This window comes from Mus caroli, chromosome 13 (assembly GCF_900094665.2).
Source record: "Mus caroli chromosome 13, CAROLI_EIJ_v1.1, whole genome shotgun sequence".
NCBI lineage: Eukaryota > Metazoa > Chordata > Mammalia > Rodentia > Muridae > Mus > Mus caroli.
In genome coordinates, this window is record NC_034582.1 from 21,956,932 (window position 1) to 21,976,368 (window position 19,437).

A 19,437-nucleotide genomic window follows, 5' to 3' on the forward strand; every position below is an offset into this window, starting at 1 on the left:
TGCATAGTGTCTTCTGTCACTTTCAATAATCAGCCTAGCTCATATTTTCAAGGAAGCCTTTAAATTACTTTTATTTATTTTCAATCGTCTTCATATCTTCATTATTTCTGTCACATAGAAACATATTTACCTATATGATTTACTTCATGATCCTTGATGAAATAATACAGACATACAGAAAGAAGGAAAATGAGCTTCATGGATAGTTATGTCTATGATATGCTATTTTGGTTCACAGAAACACGCTTTCCAAACAAAATCTAAGAATTTTCATTGGACACTGCTTCCTTTTCCTCAAGATCAGTTTGTGACTTCAGAGAGAAGCTAATCTGAAAAGACACGATGTTAATACTAATATGTACAAGATGAATGACCAGAATTTAATAGAAACAAATCAGGACTTTATGTAGCTTGGGGCTATTTTCTTGCTGTGTGGCAAGTTTTCATAACTGAAAATAATATAGCCAGCACATTTTATTAATTTGTGTGACTGTGCACAGAAAGTGACTTTGAATCAGTCTATTACAGAAATTAATTTTTCATAAATACACATATGGAATACTAATATTGCATTCAATACTCAAAGTTGAAGTTAGAAATGAGAATATTCTAAGTTTCTATTAATCAACTAATAATTTCAACTAATGTACTTTAGGCAATTGCTTATTCATATTAAGGAATACTGCTTTAAGGAGAATCAGCACAAAGTGTGGATTTTTTTCCTTAAGTACTAAAGCTGAACTTCACAAGCAGACCACTGTAGTAATTACCAGGAAAGATGGCACCCAGCTGATGTCCTACTATAAGTGGCTGAGTAATACATTTTCATCTTTCAATCCAATATTTCAAGATTTTATCTACTCTGATTTCAAACACTAATTACTCTTTAGTACCTTCTAGGTAGAATGTGAGCATGAAGACAGCTCACATCCAGTTCAACCTGAGGAAAAACCCAGACAATGATAATTTTAATTTTGTATCTGTACATAAAGGGCTTTTTTATATTAACCCAAGAATGTCACCAGAAAGCCCAATTTTATTCTTAAATTATGGAAAAGTTAGTTTCTTATGAATAAAAAGCTGTTAAAGAAAAATTGCTTTTAAGTCATAAAACTCTACTTGATTTCTCTCTTTGCAGAGCTATTAAAAATAATAATTTACTCCAATAAATTTTAGAGATAAAGCTACAAAATACAAGTAACTGAAAATATACTTGTAAAAGTGATATACCTGATAATCACAAGAGTCTTTCCTGTATTGCAACATGGGCCTTCATAGGACTCCACTCAGTTATATTTATTCCTTTAGGACCTATAAAATTCCTTCAGGTTTTATGGATTTTTTAAAAACACATTAATTCTTTGAAGAGCAATAGAAATGGTTAATTTTTTTATGCATTACAAGGCTGTTTTGAGACCACATTTTATAATGTGCTATACTGTACACATATTCAGGGTCTAAGGTCAAACATGTACTATTTGGCCTCATTGAACTTCTTTATGGCCTTACTCCCACCAAATGTTATACAAGAATGAAGTGAGGTAGTTCAGCCAGAGAAGAGGTTGTTAGTTCTTCCAATGGCCTTACTTTGACTCTTAAATATTATTAGTTACTATTCATGATGATTTGCTTGAAGATACTATTTTCAAATATGTGAGGCAATTCTAAGTGTTGAGAAAGTTGTGGTATGAAACATATCAAATCAACAAAATATATTAAATGAAAAGGTAATCTTCTAAACATCAAGGTGAGTTAATGTATGAAACTCAAAAAAAAAAAAAAAAAAAAAACAGTGAGCAACCAAGTAACCACGAGACCATGTCTCTAGGAAGGAATGCTTTGGTTGATGATTAGCATAGCTCTCAGTCATGTGGCTTCATGTGACCAGGTCTCGAAGCACAAGTCCACACAGTTGGCACACACACCAGCTTCGGTGGGTGCACAGGGACTGGTTTGCTAGTTTTACTTCCTATTCTCTTCAAGTAATCACATTTTCTTCTCTAGGGTTACAATGTCTATATCAGCCAGGTATTTTCTTCCCATTATGTTTCAGTGCAAAAACTCAGGTTTTAAAAAACAGAGATAAGACAGCATAAAACAATCAAATATACCATTTATGATGTAACTATAAATATATATAATTTCCCATCTTCTGCAGATACAAAATATTGATGGGAAGCACAGCCAACCAAAGAGATTCCCATGGACCTTTAAAACAGGCTGAATGTAAAAAAGGATCCTTCTTGTTTCTTTTAAGAAGCCAAATTCAAAGTTCTAACTGTGGCAATGCTGTACTAGAGGAACAATTTACCCATGTACACTGTACTCATTGTGCTAAGTTAAAATGAAAATAGAGAAACAGATATTAACAGGATTTTCAAAGACATTTGGTTATTTTTTTTAATCTCACATAAAACTATCATTTAAAACTCCAAACCACCTTGCAAGTCTGCCCAAAGATTCCTAAGTAAAAATATGATGAACAATAGCCACTGGGACATGTCTATTTTTTTTTCAGGTATTTATGCTTTGTTGTTTAATTTTTTAGAGTCAAAGGAAAAATCTTAAATATACAATAACTTTATGATACAACTTCACATTAGAAGAATTTTTCAATACATTTTTAAATTCAATTAACATCTGGATCATAGCCCCCTCTCTCTTCCCCTCTCAATCCTGCCCTCAACAGCCCCTTCCCAACTATCCCATTCCTTTTCTCTAAGGAGAAGGGGAAGCCCCCCTTGGGCACCACTCTATGCTGGGACATCTAGTTCCAGTAGGACTAGGCTATCCTCTCCCATTGAATCGCATCCAGGTAGTACAAGAAGGGGAAGGGGATCTTGGCTAGCAACAGAGTCAGAGTCAGCCCCTGCTCTAATTTTTGGGGGACCCATGTGAAGACTAAGCTGTATGTCTGCTAAAAATGTGTAGGGAACCTAGATCCAGCTCCTGAACTATCTTTGATTGGTGGTTCAGTCTCTGTGAGCCTCCATGGGCTCAGGTTAATTGATTGTGTAGGTCTTCTTGTGGTGTTCTTGACCCCTCTTCTATTTTCCACTCTTCCAAATGGTTCCTTCCACTCTACCTGATATTTAGCTGTCGATCTCTACAACTGTTTCCATCTGGTGCAGAATGAAACATCTCAGGAGACAATTACGCTAAGCTCCTGTGTGCAAGCTTAACCGAGTATTATTATTAGTGTCAGGGTTAGCTCTCTCACATGGGATGGAGCTCAAGTTGGGAAAATCATTGGTTGGCTGTTTCCTTAGTCTGTGCTCCATCTTTATCCCTGTGTATCTTTTAAGCAGGACATGTTTTGGGTTGAAAATTTTGTGGGTTGGTTGATGTAAGTCTTCCTCCACTGGAAGCCCTATCTGGCTACATGAGATAGGCACTTCAGTCTCTATATCCCATGCTGGTAGGAATCTCAGCGAGGGTCACCTGGATAGATGCCTCATAGCCTCCCCAGTCCAAGGCCTCCAGCTGGTCCCAAAGAGATTCCCCAGTGATTTCCTTTCTCACACCCAGTCCTCCCTCCACACCTGATAACCCAGTTTCCTCTCCTCAACCCCTCTTCCACAAAGTTCCCTCTCTCCATCCACATACATTGATTATTTTGCTTCCATTTTTTAGTGAGATTCACAAATCCTTCCTTGGGTTCTCCTTATTACCCAGTTATTTTGGACTTGAGGATTGTGGCATGTTTATCATGCACTTTATGGCTAATATCTACTTTTAAGTGAGTACATACCATATCTATCTTTCTGGGTCTTATTCTCCAGTTTCATCCATCTTCCTGCAAGTTTCATGATATCTATGTTTTTAATAGCTGAATAGTATCTCATTGTGTAAACACATGCCATTTTCTTTATCAGTTCATTAGTTGAGGCACATCTTGGTTGTTTCCAGTTTTGGGCTATTATGAATAAAGCTGGTATGGATATAGTTAAGCAAGCATCCCTGTTGTATAGTGAGGGAACATTTTACACCTATGCCCAGGAGTGGGATAGTGGGTCCTGATGTAAAAATATTTCCAATTTTCTAAGAAACTGCAAATCTGATTTCCAAAGTGTTTTGTACCTGTTTGCACTCCCACCAGCAATGAAGGACTGTTCACATTGCTCCACATCCTTGCTAGCATGTGCTGTCAGTTGAGTTTTTTATCTTAACCATTCTGATTGGTGTAAGGTGAAATCTTAGGGTCATTTTGATTTGCATTTCCTTGATGACTAAAGACAATGGGCATTTCTTTAAGTGATTCTCAGCCATTTGAGATTCCTCTGTTGAGAATTCTGTTTAGGTCTGTACCTCATTTTTCAATTGTGTAACTTGGCTTGGTGATATCTAATTTCTTGAGTTCTTTATATATTTTGGCTGTCAATTCAGGGTTGGTGAAGATCAGTAGGCTGCTGTTTTGTCCTACTGATTGTGTTCTTAGCTTTGCAAAAGCTTTTCAGTTTCATGAAGTCTTACTTATTAATTGTTGATCTTATCCTGAGCTGCTATTGTCATGTTCAGAAATTTATATCCTGTGCCAGTGAATTTAAGACAGTTCCCACTTTTTTTTTTCCTGGTTTTTCGAGACAGGGTTTCTCTGTGTAGCCCTGGCTGTCTTGGAACTCACTTTGTAGACCAGGCTAGCCTCAAACTCAGAAATCTACCTGCCTCTGCCTCTCAAGTGTTGGGATTAAAGGCATGTGCCTTTAATTCACCACCACCTGGCCAGTTCCCCACTTCCTATTCTATTAAATTTAGTGTGCAGTTATGCTGAGGTCTCTGATCTACTTGGGCTTGAGTTTTGTGTAGGGTAATAGATACTTTCATTTTTCCACTGTATAATTGCTACATCCACTAAGTAGTGACAAGCACGACAGGCCCCAAAAACCTGGGCACTGTCTCAAGGTGAAAAGTTCATGGAAACTTAGTCTCCTGGAATAGTAGCAACCTGTATTACGAATGCTCCAATGTCCTTGCGTTAGTTGGTAAACAGATCTGTGTGCTTTCCCTTAATATTGCTTTATTATAAGTGCCTCTATTTGACATATAGCTAAGTTAGATTCTAGGCAGTCCTTGAGCCTACCCTGGGCATGGAGAGCTAAGTCACTGCCCTACACATGATTTTACCATTATTTAGGAAGAAGGAAGTTTGTGATCTAAGGCGGAACCAGACTAGATACTTAGAACTATAGATAGCTGAGTTACACCCATATACGAGTATTTACAATAGCCTAGGGGGAAGGTGGACTATGCAGTAGACTAGAACAGGAACTATGGCAAGGGCACAAAGAAGCCCCTGGCTTCTAAGATTAAGTGGATCTTAAGTGGAGCTGTTTTTGATCCCAGTTGTAACATTATATTTTATGCCAGTTGGTCCCTGCCAGTCCTTCCATGTTTGCATTTCTCTGCTTTGTGTAAGAATCCAGTAACCTCGTTGTGCCTTGCTGGTGTGTCACCTAACTTCCCTATTTTCTTCTGTATAAAAAGTTTGATGCTCTATTTGTCAAATTACATTCAGATTCAGCACACTCTCTGGTGTCGTGTCTGTTTGTCATCCCATTCCCACCGACTCTATGCCCATCTGCTGGAACCCCTGATTCCATGGATGAGGGGGGGCGATTAGGCCCGGTCTGTGGCATATAGTTTTGGCTTCTTTGTCAAATATCAAGTGTTCATAGATTTGTGGGATTATTTCCAGCTCTTTTATTCTATTTCATTGATCTATCTGTTTATTTTTTTATGCCAATACTATGAGTGTTTTATTACTATTGCTCTGTAGTACAGCGTGAAATCAGGGATGGTGATACCTCAATAAATACTTTTATTGTACAGGATTGTTTGAGCTATCCTATACTTTTTGGTTTTGCACATGAAGTTGAAAATTGATCTTTCAAGGTCTGTAAAGAATTGTGTTGAAATGTCTATAATAATAGACATTACCTCAGAGTAAAAGGCAACAAGAAGCAAGCTGAAGTAGCCATTCTAATATCAGCTAAAATAGACTTTCAACCAAAATCAGTCAAAAGACATGGGGCAGTACACTTCATACTCATCATAGAAAATAATCCAACAAGATATCCTTCTTGCTGAACAATTCTGAGCATAAATATCTCAAATGCAAGAGCACTCACATTTGTAAAAGAAACATTAGTAAAGCTTAAATTGTATATTAAACCCAACACATTAATATAGAAAGACTTCCAAGGATCCCAATGGAGGAGCTAGAGAAAAGACTGAAGGAGGTGAAAGTGTTTGCAACCCCATAGGAAGAACAACTGCAGTACAGTCTGAGCCCAACAGAGAAACACCAAATCTCTTTGTCTGGTATTGAAGAACATAGATGGCTTGCCCCTTCAGCTTTGCTGCCTACAATATGCATTTCTCTCCTGGGTTGGTTCTACTCCCTATATGCAGCTCTCTTTGAAGAGGTTTCACAGCTATAGCTCCTATAACATTTCCAGGTCTCCAACACAAACCAGGTTCCATTTTCAGCGCTACAAACAATAGACTCCTACCTTCTTAGGGTTCTTTCTTTCTTTCTTTCTTTCTTTCTTTCTTTCTTTCTTTCTTTCTTTCTTTCTTGGTTATTTTATTTATTTACATTTCAAATGTTGCCCCCCCTTTTCCAATTTCCCTTTTCTTAGGGCTTTTTCACAGGGTCTCCTTTACTACATGCTGCCAGGCCTTAGTCACTGTGATGGTTTGTATATCACTGGACCAGGGAGTGGCACCATCTGAAGGTGTGACCTTGTTGGAATAGGTGTGGCCTGGTTGGAATGGGTGTGTCACTGTGGGTGTGGGTATAAGATCCTCACCCTAGTTGCCTGGAAGTCAGTCTTCCACTAGCAGCATTTGGATGAAGACATAGAACTCTCAGCTCCTCCTGCACCATGCCTGCCTGGATACTGCCATGCTCCAACCTTGATNATAATGGACTGAACCTCTGAACCTGTAAGCCAGCCCCAATTAAATGTTGCTTTTTATAAGACTTGCCTTGGTCCTGGTATCTGTTCACAGCAGTAAAACCCTAACTAAGACAGTCACATTCTCAAATCCTGGAGAAATAAGCCTGACCCCTTCATTCTTGCATCCTTCATGCTTCTAAAGCCTGTACAATGAGGTCAACACTGCTCAATGCTGATGCAGTTTGGGATGGGATCTGGCCTCCTGAAATCACAAGATCAGCAGCTTCTTTATGTAGTCATTATTTAGTAGCAGAAATCCATTAGGCTTAGCTGGGTGGGCACTGTCCCAATGCAAAGCAGGAGGCTGTTCCCTGAAGGTGCTCATTCAGGTACAGCCTTTCTTTCAGCACACGCCTTGGATGCAATATTATTAAGCTTCCTAGTGTTATCTCTCCCTCAATTTCTACATTTTGTATTTTTTCTCCCCACTTGCCTTGCCCTAAAATTTATTCCATTACTTTTAAATTTAGACTCAGTCAAGTTCTTGGGACATGAGAAGAAAGCAAATAAATCTTTTGACAAAAAAAAAAAAAAAGTCATACAAATGGTCTTTAGGTCATTTGTTTAAAATGTTATTTTCCTTTATAAATCTCCTGAGAGAGTCTCCCGGTCTGCATGGTTCTCAGCACTATAGTCATCCAAGCTCCAAGGAGAAAGGGCCTTAAGATCTGCTCATAGCATTCAATCACTTCACCAGTCCAAAATATTGAAAATTTCAACTTTCCTCAAAGACTAATATGGTCCAGTTTTCACAGCAATATTCCTTTCCTGTACCAACAGCTGTATTAGTTACTTTTGGTTGTTGTGATAAAATACTATCACCAAGATTGACTTAATGCAGTTTATTTTTGTTTCTAGTACCAGAGAAATAAGAGTTTATCATGGTGGGAAAATAGCAGCCAGGGACAGGGACAGCATGGCTTGCCTGCATGCACAGGAACCCAAGTCCTCAGACTTTCGATTGCATTCAAGCAGAGAAAGCAAACTGAAAGTTGTGTGAGTTTGCTCAAGAACACGATCAACATTTGGGGACCAAGTGTTATACTACCAAAGTCTGTAGTGAACAGTTTTCATTTAAACTTTCACATACTAGACAGTAGAGACAGGCTCTCTACTGAAATGACCCTATAAACAACAAATATCAATGGCAATTTCTCTAGCTTCTATAGCCAGTTACTTTTACATGAATATTTTAGTTTATTATTACCTCAATCATTGTTATAGTTTAGTGTTTAAAAAGACACAACTTATGAGCATGTTTTATGTGAGGTTTGTGATTGATATTTTGAAGTCAGTGCTTCTTAGTAGACATAATGGTATTTTAAAAAAAATCATTAATTTTTAAGGAAATAGGAGGTTCCCTAGCCACTTCCAAACTTATTTGGGTATATTAGCTTCTTGAAAATAATGAGGACAGATTTAGTCACAATTTGGCTTTTAGCAAAAAAGTCTTTCAGAATAGATTACCAAACTTCTTCAGATACTTAATCCTGGATAGATTTACCTTTTTCAAGGACAAAAAAAATGTACACAGAACAGTTTTAGTCTCTTAAATAATGGGAGTATAGCATTTTTAGTTTGTTTTATTTTTGTCATTGCCTATAGAATTTATGTTATATGCAAGCATTCTCCTAGATAGAAATCTCAGTCTGTTATGCCAAGCCTCCCCTATTCCCACATGCCCATAGATGCTGGTTGCCTGCTTTTATTGTGAATGATAGAGTACTATTCCTGATTGTGATTCATTTTGCTTACATATCAGTCTTGTTATAGCTGAATATATACAAAGGATGATAATCACTGTATTGTGTGTCTTAGCTTTGTGTCATAAATAAGGATCTTTATTTGCATATTCATGGTTTTCAATAATATTTGCATAAGGAGAAAGCCAGAAACTTTGAGTACTAGTTATTCTTTCATTGTTTATAATGTTTTACACTTGGGGGCTTACCTTTTTCTTAGTTTATTTTTTCTGTTAGATAAATATTCTTTTATTTTTATGCTTAACTTAGAAGAGATGGCTGTGATAACTTATATTTGCAAAGGCAATACACTAAGAGTGTGTTTAAGGGAGCATGGGCTTGCATTCCGAGAGTGATGCTCTCTGAGACAGGAGTATTATCTTAAAACTTTGAGGCATTCTGGACTATACAGTAAGACCTTGTCTCAAAAAAAAAAAATAGTCAAAGTTGATTTACAAATTCTTAATTTAGAAATAGGCTTGGAATCTTCCTCAGTTCAGAAAAGGAAAATCTGCATCAATGCCTCCACTGATAACAAACTCTACTCCTTATTCTGTAGTCCTAGATTTAAATTATCTTGATCCCATATTTAACATGCGACATAAAAACCCCTTTAGATGTATTATAATTAAGGGGAAAAATTAAAAAGTGGTTTTGAAAATGAGAAGTTGCAAAAAAGAAGACATTTTCCAGAATAAAATTTGCTAGAGCAACAAGGTTGAGGATTTTATTTATCACTTTATGTCAGTTTCCCCAACTAGCCTTATCTGAAATGCTTACAAATCATATGTAAGATCATTTCTTGTCTATGAAAAATATTTTGAAGCGTGTGGTATCTAAGGCAATAAGGAAGCCAATCCTGATCATTTGTTGTGGGTATTCTTAGGATTTTGAACCCTGCTTCTTACCCAGCACTACTGTCAGACCAGCTTTTTACAGCTTGTGGGTAGAAACCAACTACTGTTTGATTTTCTGCTACATTACACTGCACAGCAGAAGGTCTGATCTCAGAGTTCTTCAGTTGATTTCAATCTATCCAGGGGATTTCTGTAATCAATTACAATCTCCTTTCCCATTTTTAAAAATTAATTTTTAGATAAGCATACACAAAATGGATTTCTATTTGACTCTGCCTGCCATATATATATATATATATATATATATATATATATATATATATATATATGGTCCGGTTTCACATTTGCTGTCCTTCATTAGGTATATAACCACTGTCTCTCTCCTTCCATTCAGGTGGCCTTTTCAGTAAAGTGTTTTATTCAGTCTGCTGTTTCTTAATTTCTCGTTTCTGTTTCCACTGATTATTTAGAACTTTGGCTTGTCTTTTCTAACATCTTGTTCAGATGTGCATAGATGTGCAAACCGCACATAGAAACACTGAAAACTTCACTGGTCATTTTATATTTTAAGATAACTTTTAAAAATAGACATTTTGCTTTGAAGTACTAAAGTTTATTTATTTGTGGGATGTTTTGCCTTGTCTGACAAGTGAATTTAACAAAATGTTCTGTACAGAATTAAGCATTAAAATGGTGCAAGAATGTGCCCAAAATAAAACAAATGGGAAGCCAGGAATGTGGTGATTAGACTGTGAAGGTTTTGTGGCCTGCAACTCCCTGATTCCTTAAATAAAGCATCATCTCCATGGACGCCCAATTAGATATGATAGTGATAGTACACACTTGTTTTCTTATGTTATTCTCTCTTTCTTAGTTCTAGGAAATAAGTATGGGATCCATATATATGTTGTTTCTATTTACATAGAAAGAAATGTAAACACTTATCTTAGAGAGGTTAAACAATAACCCAGTACCTCTAAGGTAGTTTAAGGGATTGGTGAGATCAGAATACAGAAGGCCACCTACAAAGAAATACTGAGTAATACTGAGTGTGAATAGTAAGTGCAAAAGATGGGTGTGAATACTGATTGTGAATACTGAGCGTGGATACTAAGTGTAAATACTGGAGTATAAAGGCTATGTACAAATACTGAGTGTGAAGACTGAGTGTAAGGACTGAGTGGAGATCCTGGGTGTGAAGACTGAGGCTCTTTTTGCTTCTTCTTTTGCATTTGATTTGATACATATTATCATAGCAACCTTAAGTAGCCAATTCACCTATTCTCACAAATGATAATCTAATGTATGAAGATATGCATAAAGCCATCTTGTATGCTAAATACACCTTAAAGTTCATTGGAATTGAAAAACACACATCCAGGTATTACATGCTCATTACTTATGACTTTCTGACTTTATTTATTTATTTTTTAAATTTAAAGTTAAAATCATGGGTGGAAATGAATGGACTTCCCTAAATGGTTGGACTTGGAGGGCATCATCCTGAGTGAGGTAACACAATCACAAAAGAACTCAAATGATATGTACTCACTAATAAGTGGATATTAGCCCAGAAACTTGGTATACCCGAGGTATAAGAGACAATTTGTAAAACACATGAAACTGAAGAAGAACGAAGACCAATGTGGACACTTTGCCCCTTCTTAGAATTGGAAACAATCACCCATGGAAGGAGTTACAGAGACAAAGTTTGGAGCTGAGACAAAAGGATGGAACATCTAGAGACTGCCATATCCAGGGATCCATCCCATAATTAGCCTCCAAATGATGACACCATTGCATATACTAGCAAGATTTTGCTGAAAGGACCCTGATATAGCTGTCTCTTGTGAGACTAGGCCGGGGCCTAGCAAACACAGAAGTGGATGCTCACAGTCAGCTATTGGATGGATCACAGGGCCCCCAACGGAGGAGCTAGAGAAAGTACCCAAGGAGCTAATGGGATCTGCAACCCTATAGGTGGAACAACATTATGAACTAACCAGTACCCCGGAGCTCTTGACTCTAGCTGCATATGTATCAAAAGATGGCCTAGTAGGCCATCACTGGAAAGAGAGGTCCATTGAACATGCAAACTTTATATGCCCCAGTACAGGGGAATGTCAGGGCCAAAAAGTGGGAATGGGTGGGTAGACAAGTGGGGGGGAGGGTATGGGGGACTTTTGGGATAGCATTGGAAATGTAATTGAGGAAAATACGTAATAAAAAAATTCAAAAAAAAAAAGATTCACCCTGAGATATTAGAGACATTAAATATGTTTATTCAGAAAGAGCTTGCCTAAATGTTTCATGGTCAAGGTGTTTATTTTGTGTCTATTCAAATATATTAGCACAAAGTACCACTTACATGTAGAGATTTATTCTACAACATTCCATAATGAAAAATATGTCCTTCAAAAAACAGGCTGCAGCCTTATGTCTTGAGTAAGGATCCACAGCACAGAGAACGGTGCTGGGCTTGGTTGCTTAGGCCTTCAATCCTTGTTTAAAGGAAGCAGGTTCAAGGTCATAAACAGCTAAATAGTAGCCTGAAATACATGAGACTACCAAGGCAATGGTTAAAAAAATGATGAACTATATAGAGAACTAAATGAAAATGTCTCCCTACTGTGTTGTGACAGATTATGTTCTGACAATGCCAGTTGATTTATGATTCGTGTTAAGGGTTCCATTTGCTCTCCCATGTCTTCCTGGAAATGTACCATTATCAGTTTCTTCCTAATGTTACATAAAACAAATACATTTTAATATTTCATTTATGATCATCATTGATCTACTGTCCCTTATTTTCCTATTGCTGTGAAAACTGCCATGACCAAAGTCAATTCTGAGAGGAAAGGGATTATTTTAACTTATAATATACAGTACATCAGCAAGGGAAGCCAAAACAGGAACTCAATGGAGCTTGAATCAGGAACCAATGGAGGACGAACAAGGACTACCACTTACTGGCTTGTTCTCATGCTCATCCAGATACATCTCCTAAACCGCTCAGGCCTGCCTGCCTAGCTATGTTACTACCCACACTAGTTTGACACACAGAAAGTGCCTATATCAATTAGCAATGAAAAGAAATTCCTCAAAGGCATATGCTGGCTCAGCTTATTAGGGCAAGTTGTCAATTGAAAGTCTGACTTCCCAAGTACTTTTATCTTTGTTTGCAACTTTACCAGTAAAGCTATGGCATCCTACATGTTGTCAAGATGACATCACTTGAAACTATAATAACACCTTTCTTGTTTATCTCAATGAGCTCATACCATTATCATAATATGAAATATACCAAAACTTTAGAGGTTCCATGGTCTTTAAGTTTCAGGGTAAAATTTAGCTTTGGGGGCAGTCTTACATATTCCAAGCTACACCATGTCTTATCATGTATACAAGAATGACCTTAAATCTCCTTCCTTCTGGCATGGATTACAGGTATAAGCTACGATTCCACCTTAGTTCTCTGAATTGTGAGTGTTACTGCATCTGAGTAAGGAATACAAACACAAACAAAAATCAATCCAAAAAACAAAACAAAACAACCATATTCTCTCCTGTACCCTCCCTCTCATGACAGCAGTTGGTACCTGAGCATGGTGGTCACTGAGTTGGGAATCTGGTGGATGGGCACCTAGCCACAAACCTGCAACCCAGAGGCTCTTCACCCTGATGCTGCAAGGGAGTTGAACTCATCCAGGTCAGGAAGATAGAGAAGTATTTCTTGAGGCAGAGCATGGTCTGAAGTTTCTGGGGCCAGCTGTTTGCTGCCTTCTGGCAATGTTACCAGGATTCCTATAGCAAATTTGTCTTAACCAAAGTTAAGTACATCAGAAGGTGACTGGTAACCAGAAACTTCTGTCCCAGAGACTCCTGACTAATACTAACAGATGCCACGCTGGGCAGAGCACACATTTCCTGCCATAGTTGCTTGCTCAGGGTACATCCCAGGAGGACTCTATTATGAACCCACAGAATCAGACCGTGACCACCTTCACTCGGACCATCAACCAAACTTGGCTGTTGGTGGCAGAAGTGGTGTTGTAAACATGTAAGATGTGTTTTGTGTTTACTGTGTGAACTCTGACAACAGAAGCTGGGCCAAAATTTGTGGAGAAGCGTCTGTCTCTCTAACTTATTTGGTCTCTAGAGCTGTCAGAGAATTTTGTCTTGCCCAGTTCAAAAGCAGTGTGACCAAGACAATGAAGGGATTTATGTACATCTTGGCCAGGCAACAAAGTGAGGCAAACTCTTATTGATACAGCCAAAGTGTCCAAAGAGAAAGCAAAGGAGATGGCACTGGCAGTGGCAGAGAAGGCCAAGGGCCTGGCCACCAAGGATGCAACCAAGTTATATCAGCAGCAGTTTCATTAGCTCAAATGCTGTCCTTTCTCCTCAGTGTATTTGATATTTCTTTTAAAGTAACAGTTCTTTTATTAATTGAAACACAATAATGCCACACTGTCCTTGAGGGAACTTAAATCTCTCACTTAAAATCATTGTTCTGAGGGAATAAAGACTGGAGCCTCTTCTTTGATCTTTCTCCAGAATTATGTATCCAGTTTGCTGTGCTTTAGGCACACATAGCTCATCATATTCAGTCTCTCATTCTTACCGACTTCATAGTCTGTTTGGCACCACTTATTTTCCCTGCACCTACTGGAGCACATGCTGCAGTGTTCTCACCTTTTGTATTTTCTCAGGGCTTCTGTCTCAATGCAGAGCAGCAAGCATCTTTCCCTTACAGAGGCCAGTGAGCCTAGGAACACAGTGTGGGAATGTGCCTGTAAATTAATTCTCGTTTGCTCCAGAAATAGTCTTCTATTGGTGTGTAATGAGAGCTGAAATGAAAATGTCACAGTGCCCCCTTAGAATACCAGTGCTGGAATAGCACTAAAAAGAATCCACAATCCAACATCTCTAGCCAGAGCAAGTTCACTAACTGGTTTCATAATTGTGCTGAGATTCAAAATATGCTCATAATTTCATGGACCCTGGGGTGCAGATTCATTTGGAATATGCTGGTGCTGTCCTAACAGAAAATAGACTACATTTTATTTGTTTATAATGTTCATTAGGATATTGACTTATATAATTTCCTAGTTGTTCTAGGCTACAATATATATTATATGTGACAGAATTTTCCCTGTCCAATCACACAAAAATATTAGCGAAGCAGGAGGCCTGTATTTGAACAGGGAAAAGAGAGGCAGAGCTAAGAGTTACAGGGACAGGAAGCATCTCACAGAGAGGGTGAGGCCAAGATAGAAGCGGGCAAACAGGAAGAACCTGAACCAGTGTGGCTTTAATTAGCCACACATGGGTATTGAGATATTAAAAGATAGAATAATTGGGATATTTGTCTAATCTAGGTGGGCAGCTTTTATCTTTATCAATTGGTTCTGAAATTATTGTATTGCCATCTTGTAAATTGAGAATTTATTGATACATAAATCTGTTTGGTTAATTATAAGCTTCTGGATTTTTATTTCTACCAGGTTGATGGGTATTGTGACGGATGACCATGGTGTGGAGGGTCACTGTGGGGGCCAGCAAGAGAGTTGTTGGCAGCAGGAGCACAGGAAGCCTGCCAGTCCACCTTGCTGGAGAGTTGGCAGGAAGAAAGCAGCTGGAGCGTGGGGAGTTGTCAGACTATTTTTAATATTTCTTGCAACAATTATATGTACCAAATCACAATTATATATGGCATTTGGAATAATATAATATGTATTATGTGTAAAACTTATTACAATATGCTATTACTAAAAGTCCATCTCCAGCCCTCTCCGTGCTTGGGTTTGTACGTGAGATTTCAGGACAACCATATTTTTTTTTTTCTAGGAAGCACTATAAAACAAAAAACAAACCATGATCAACCTGAAGGAATATACTTTTGTCATTAGTTATATTTTAAAATATCTGAATTTCAAGAGAAACAGTTATATATCAAAAGTGGGGTCCAGCATCTGTAGGACATGAGGCTCAGTGTCCACAGGACAGCAAGATACAATGACATGCCCAAGGTCAGAAGAAGTACATAGTTAATGTTAATACATGATAGATTGTGTATTCCATAGGTGCAGGGATCCCTGTTTTATTCTCTGATGTATCCCAAGTGCCTTGAACAATATTTAGCACATAGCAGGTATTCAATAAACACTTGATTTGATTGTTCTTTCCAAAAATAATTCTTCAAAATACAAAGTCTCCTAGTTGTGGATTCCTGTAAAATAAAAAAAAAATAAGTTACATAGTCTCTTATTCATAAAAGGAAAAACCTAAGTAAATAAACAATCACACTTTTAAGCAAAACAAACTTCTAGCAGTGTTGGTCTAAAATCTTATAGCTCAAATATCTGACGCATAGGACTTAGTCATGATCTTCTGGGCTCCAAAGTCTTTGAGCTGTCCAACTTCTCTCATTCTGTCACTTGTGACAACACACAGTTTATCTTGGAGAGAAAATCCAGCTCTACTTTATATCAGTTGCCGTCCTTGACTGATGTTTCACAGTTCTGTCATCTCTAATATCATGAGGTCTCTATCCTATCGTTTCACCAATGGCCTCTCCTTATCTATCCTAAGGGACTCCAAATCTGCCACAGGAAGCCAGACTTCAGCTGTTCTCTATAAGTCTCACAGTCTTACATTGTTCAAGCTTTAAAATGAGCACCATGTAGAAGATTCTTAAATATTTTCAAGTTTGACTGCAGCCTTGCTCCCCAACCTCACCCCACTGCATCTGTACGCTGATACCAATAATATTTCCTAGAAATATTTTGCTTTAATGATGTTGGTCCCTTACTAATAACAGCTGAATTTTCAGCCTTAGCTTACCAACATCCATTGTCCCAGTGAATCAAAAATGGCTTAACTTTCACAGATTGTTAATTGACAATAGTCTCTGGAGGACTATCAATCAACCTTCCCTTGAAACTTCACAAGTCATGTTCCCATTGTTCGAATTTCTCAGCATTCTGTCTTTATGAATCTGTATTCTTATCTTATTAAGCTCCTACAGAACAAGTCATTAAGTCTGAGAATTCAGTGGCTTTTCTATGACAAGATTTCAAACCCTTAGCCAAGCTGAGTTGGGAGCAACAACATGGTCAGGATCATTTCAGTAACATCCTACTTCTCTTGGTCTAGGAGTCGAGGTGGAACCAGTCTTGCCACTATCTTGTTCTTAGCTCAAGAATAATTCAGGTCTGACTTCTGACTTCTAAATTGTAAGAGAGTAAATGTGCATTGTATAAGTCATGAAATCTGATGTTAGAGGCAGCGGCACTGTAGAAAGCAAGGGCTCCGACGCTCGTCAATTTCAAGGACAGACAAGACTAAAACTTCAATTCTGTTTTTCTGTGAAAGTTTGCTTCTAAGACTCAGTTTTCTGATCTGGAAAATGAATTTGAGGCCAGCCTGGGCCACCTATAGAGAAACCATTTCTGTTCTACTTTGCTTTCTCTTGCTGTGATAAACACCATGGCGAAAGACAACTCCGGGAGGAAAGAGTTTACTTTAATTAGAACTCCTAGCCCACAATTTACCATGGAGAGAAGTCAAGGTAAAGACTCCAGTCGTGCAAGAATTTGAAACAAAAGACAAGAAAGGAGGAATGAATACTCTTACTGGTTTCTTCCAAGACTGACATTCCGCTAACTACCTGCCAAGGAATAGGATCACCCACAGACTTGGCCACAGGCAAATTTGGTTTGAGCAATTCTTCATTCTTCCCATATGAAACTCAGTTTATGTCATGTTGATAGCTAAAGCTAATTATGAAATATATGGGGGAATGCTTGGGTTTGTATGTGAGATTCCAGGACAACCATTTTCCCCCCAGGAAATACTAAAACAAAACAAAAACCATAATCAACCTGAAGAAATATACTTTTGTCATTAGTTATATATTAAAGTGTCTGAATTTCAAAAGAAACAGTTACTTATACATCATAAGTAGGGTGAATTCCAAGTTACTGTTGAAAGGAGAATTGTTTTGAGAATAAAAAGGGTATTTCTAAGGATTTTGTCAGAATAGAAAAATACTTGTGTTTACCTTTTGGTAAAGGGCTTTGAGAATATTATTTTTGTTTGTTTGCTTGGCTGATTTGAATTTCTTTTTCAGAAATCATTTCTTCCCTTTTAGTCATCCTATTCTTGTTTCCAACATATGATGATAAAAACACTAGGTGACCATTTTATTTAATTTTATCTATTTTTTTAGATGGACAACAGTTTAATTTCTTTATACCAATAGAACAGGGTTGAGTAATTTAGAAGGTGAATCAGAAGCAGATTGAGTTGAATTTTGAGACAGTGTGATTTAAAGTATTTCTGCTGAAATCAAAATCTCTGGTTGTGATGAACTTGCATTCCATATTTGGAGGTGAAAGGAAGGAAAATATGCCTGCAACTTTCATAGACTTGCCTCTGGGACTGTCAGGCTGCAGGGTCCCTCTGCAGCAGCTCCAGCCTTTGATTCAATCTCTTTAGAAAGTAATCCACCTCCAGAAAAATCCAGTCTATTGTCTTCTCTCTCAGTGCTAAACTCCAGCAAGTGTGTAAATTGAAATCTTACTTGAAAATAAATTCATTTTTCTAAACATGCTTTATCAACTATACAGAATGTGACACATGCCAAATGCTCATGATGGAAGGATTAATACACTTCCATGTTTTCTATTTCTGAGGGAGAACACACACACAGCTAAGCAAAAATTCATCTGTGTATCCTAACCTGTGCCCTGTGCATCTGTCAGCACTGTCTGTCAGCCCATTGCTCATGCATTCAACAAATATACCTTGATCACCCACTTTTTACCAGAATTTGAAGCTTTCAGTACAAAGAGGGAAAATGAATCTCACTAGGAAATAAAAAAGGGGAGGGAATGTGGGTGAAATAATAGATATTTGTCCTGACTTAAATCATAAGATCTGGGTAAAATCACTGTGCTAAGAGTCACAGTGAGGGGACTGGAGTCACATGAACGAGAGAGGTCTTGAAGAGCTCAAAGGTCAGCTATGTCATCACAACATGCACCGTGGCCTGCAATTTCTCATATAGAGATGCTAAAACCCCTTTTTTTTCTGTTTTCATTTGTAAAGATATTTGAGTGTTAACATAGAAATTGGATAATCATCTTAATGTGTTGCTGAGAAATAGCTCTAGTAATTCATAAAGTATTGCCCCCACCAACTGCAGTATCTTCATACTAGTGTTTGTATGTGAGATTCTCCTGAACCTATCACAATTCAGTGGTGAGGTGGGGATTTTAATTGCTAAGTTCAGAAAATGGTGGGACACGGTACAGTATGTATGAGAAGGTTACTGTCAGATAGTAATTTCCTTACATTTTTGACCCTGGCCCAGAACACAGGTTTCTATATTAAATTTTCAGGGACTTTAGCTCTGTCTGTGCAGTGCATAATATGTTTGAATCCATATTCCCCTCTCCCTTTATAACATTGATTGTTTAAAGTTCTTAAGTTGAATACATCAACTTGGGGAAGAAGGTTATATTAAGAGCAATGTGATCTGACTCTTATATTTGCTCTCAGCTAAAAAGAGTATATAACTTTATTTTAATAGTTAGCTACTTAAAAAAAAATCTGCCTCAGACATTTCCGAGAGCCAGTTCCATTGACTGTCATATTATAATTCTATCTCTACTGGAGCATGAGCAAGACATTTACATTGTCTGTAATATTAAACAAAAATGTAGGTAAGTTTAGTGTGGTGAAAGTGCCTCACTAAACCCTAACTGAGGATTCAGACTGAGGGGGCTGGTGAGATGGCTCAGTGGGTAAGAGCACCCGACTGCTCTTCCGAAGGTCCAGAGTTCAAATCCCAGCAACCACATGGTGGCT

General features: G+C 37.8%; 1 pseudogene; it reads left to right on the forward strand.

Moving 5' to 3' along the window:
* Positions 1-12,948: 12,948 nt before the first annotated feature.
* On the forward strand, positions 12,949-13,944 carry LOC110308477 (annotated as a pseudogene).
* The last annotated feature ends 5,493 nt before the right edge of the window (positions 13,945-19,437 follow it).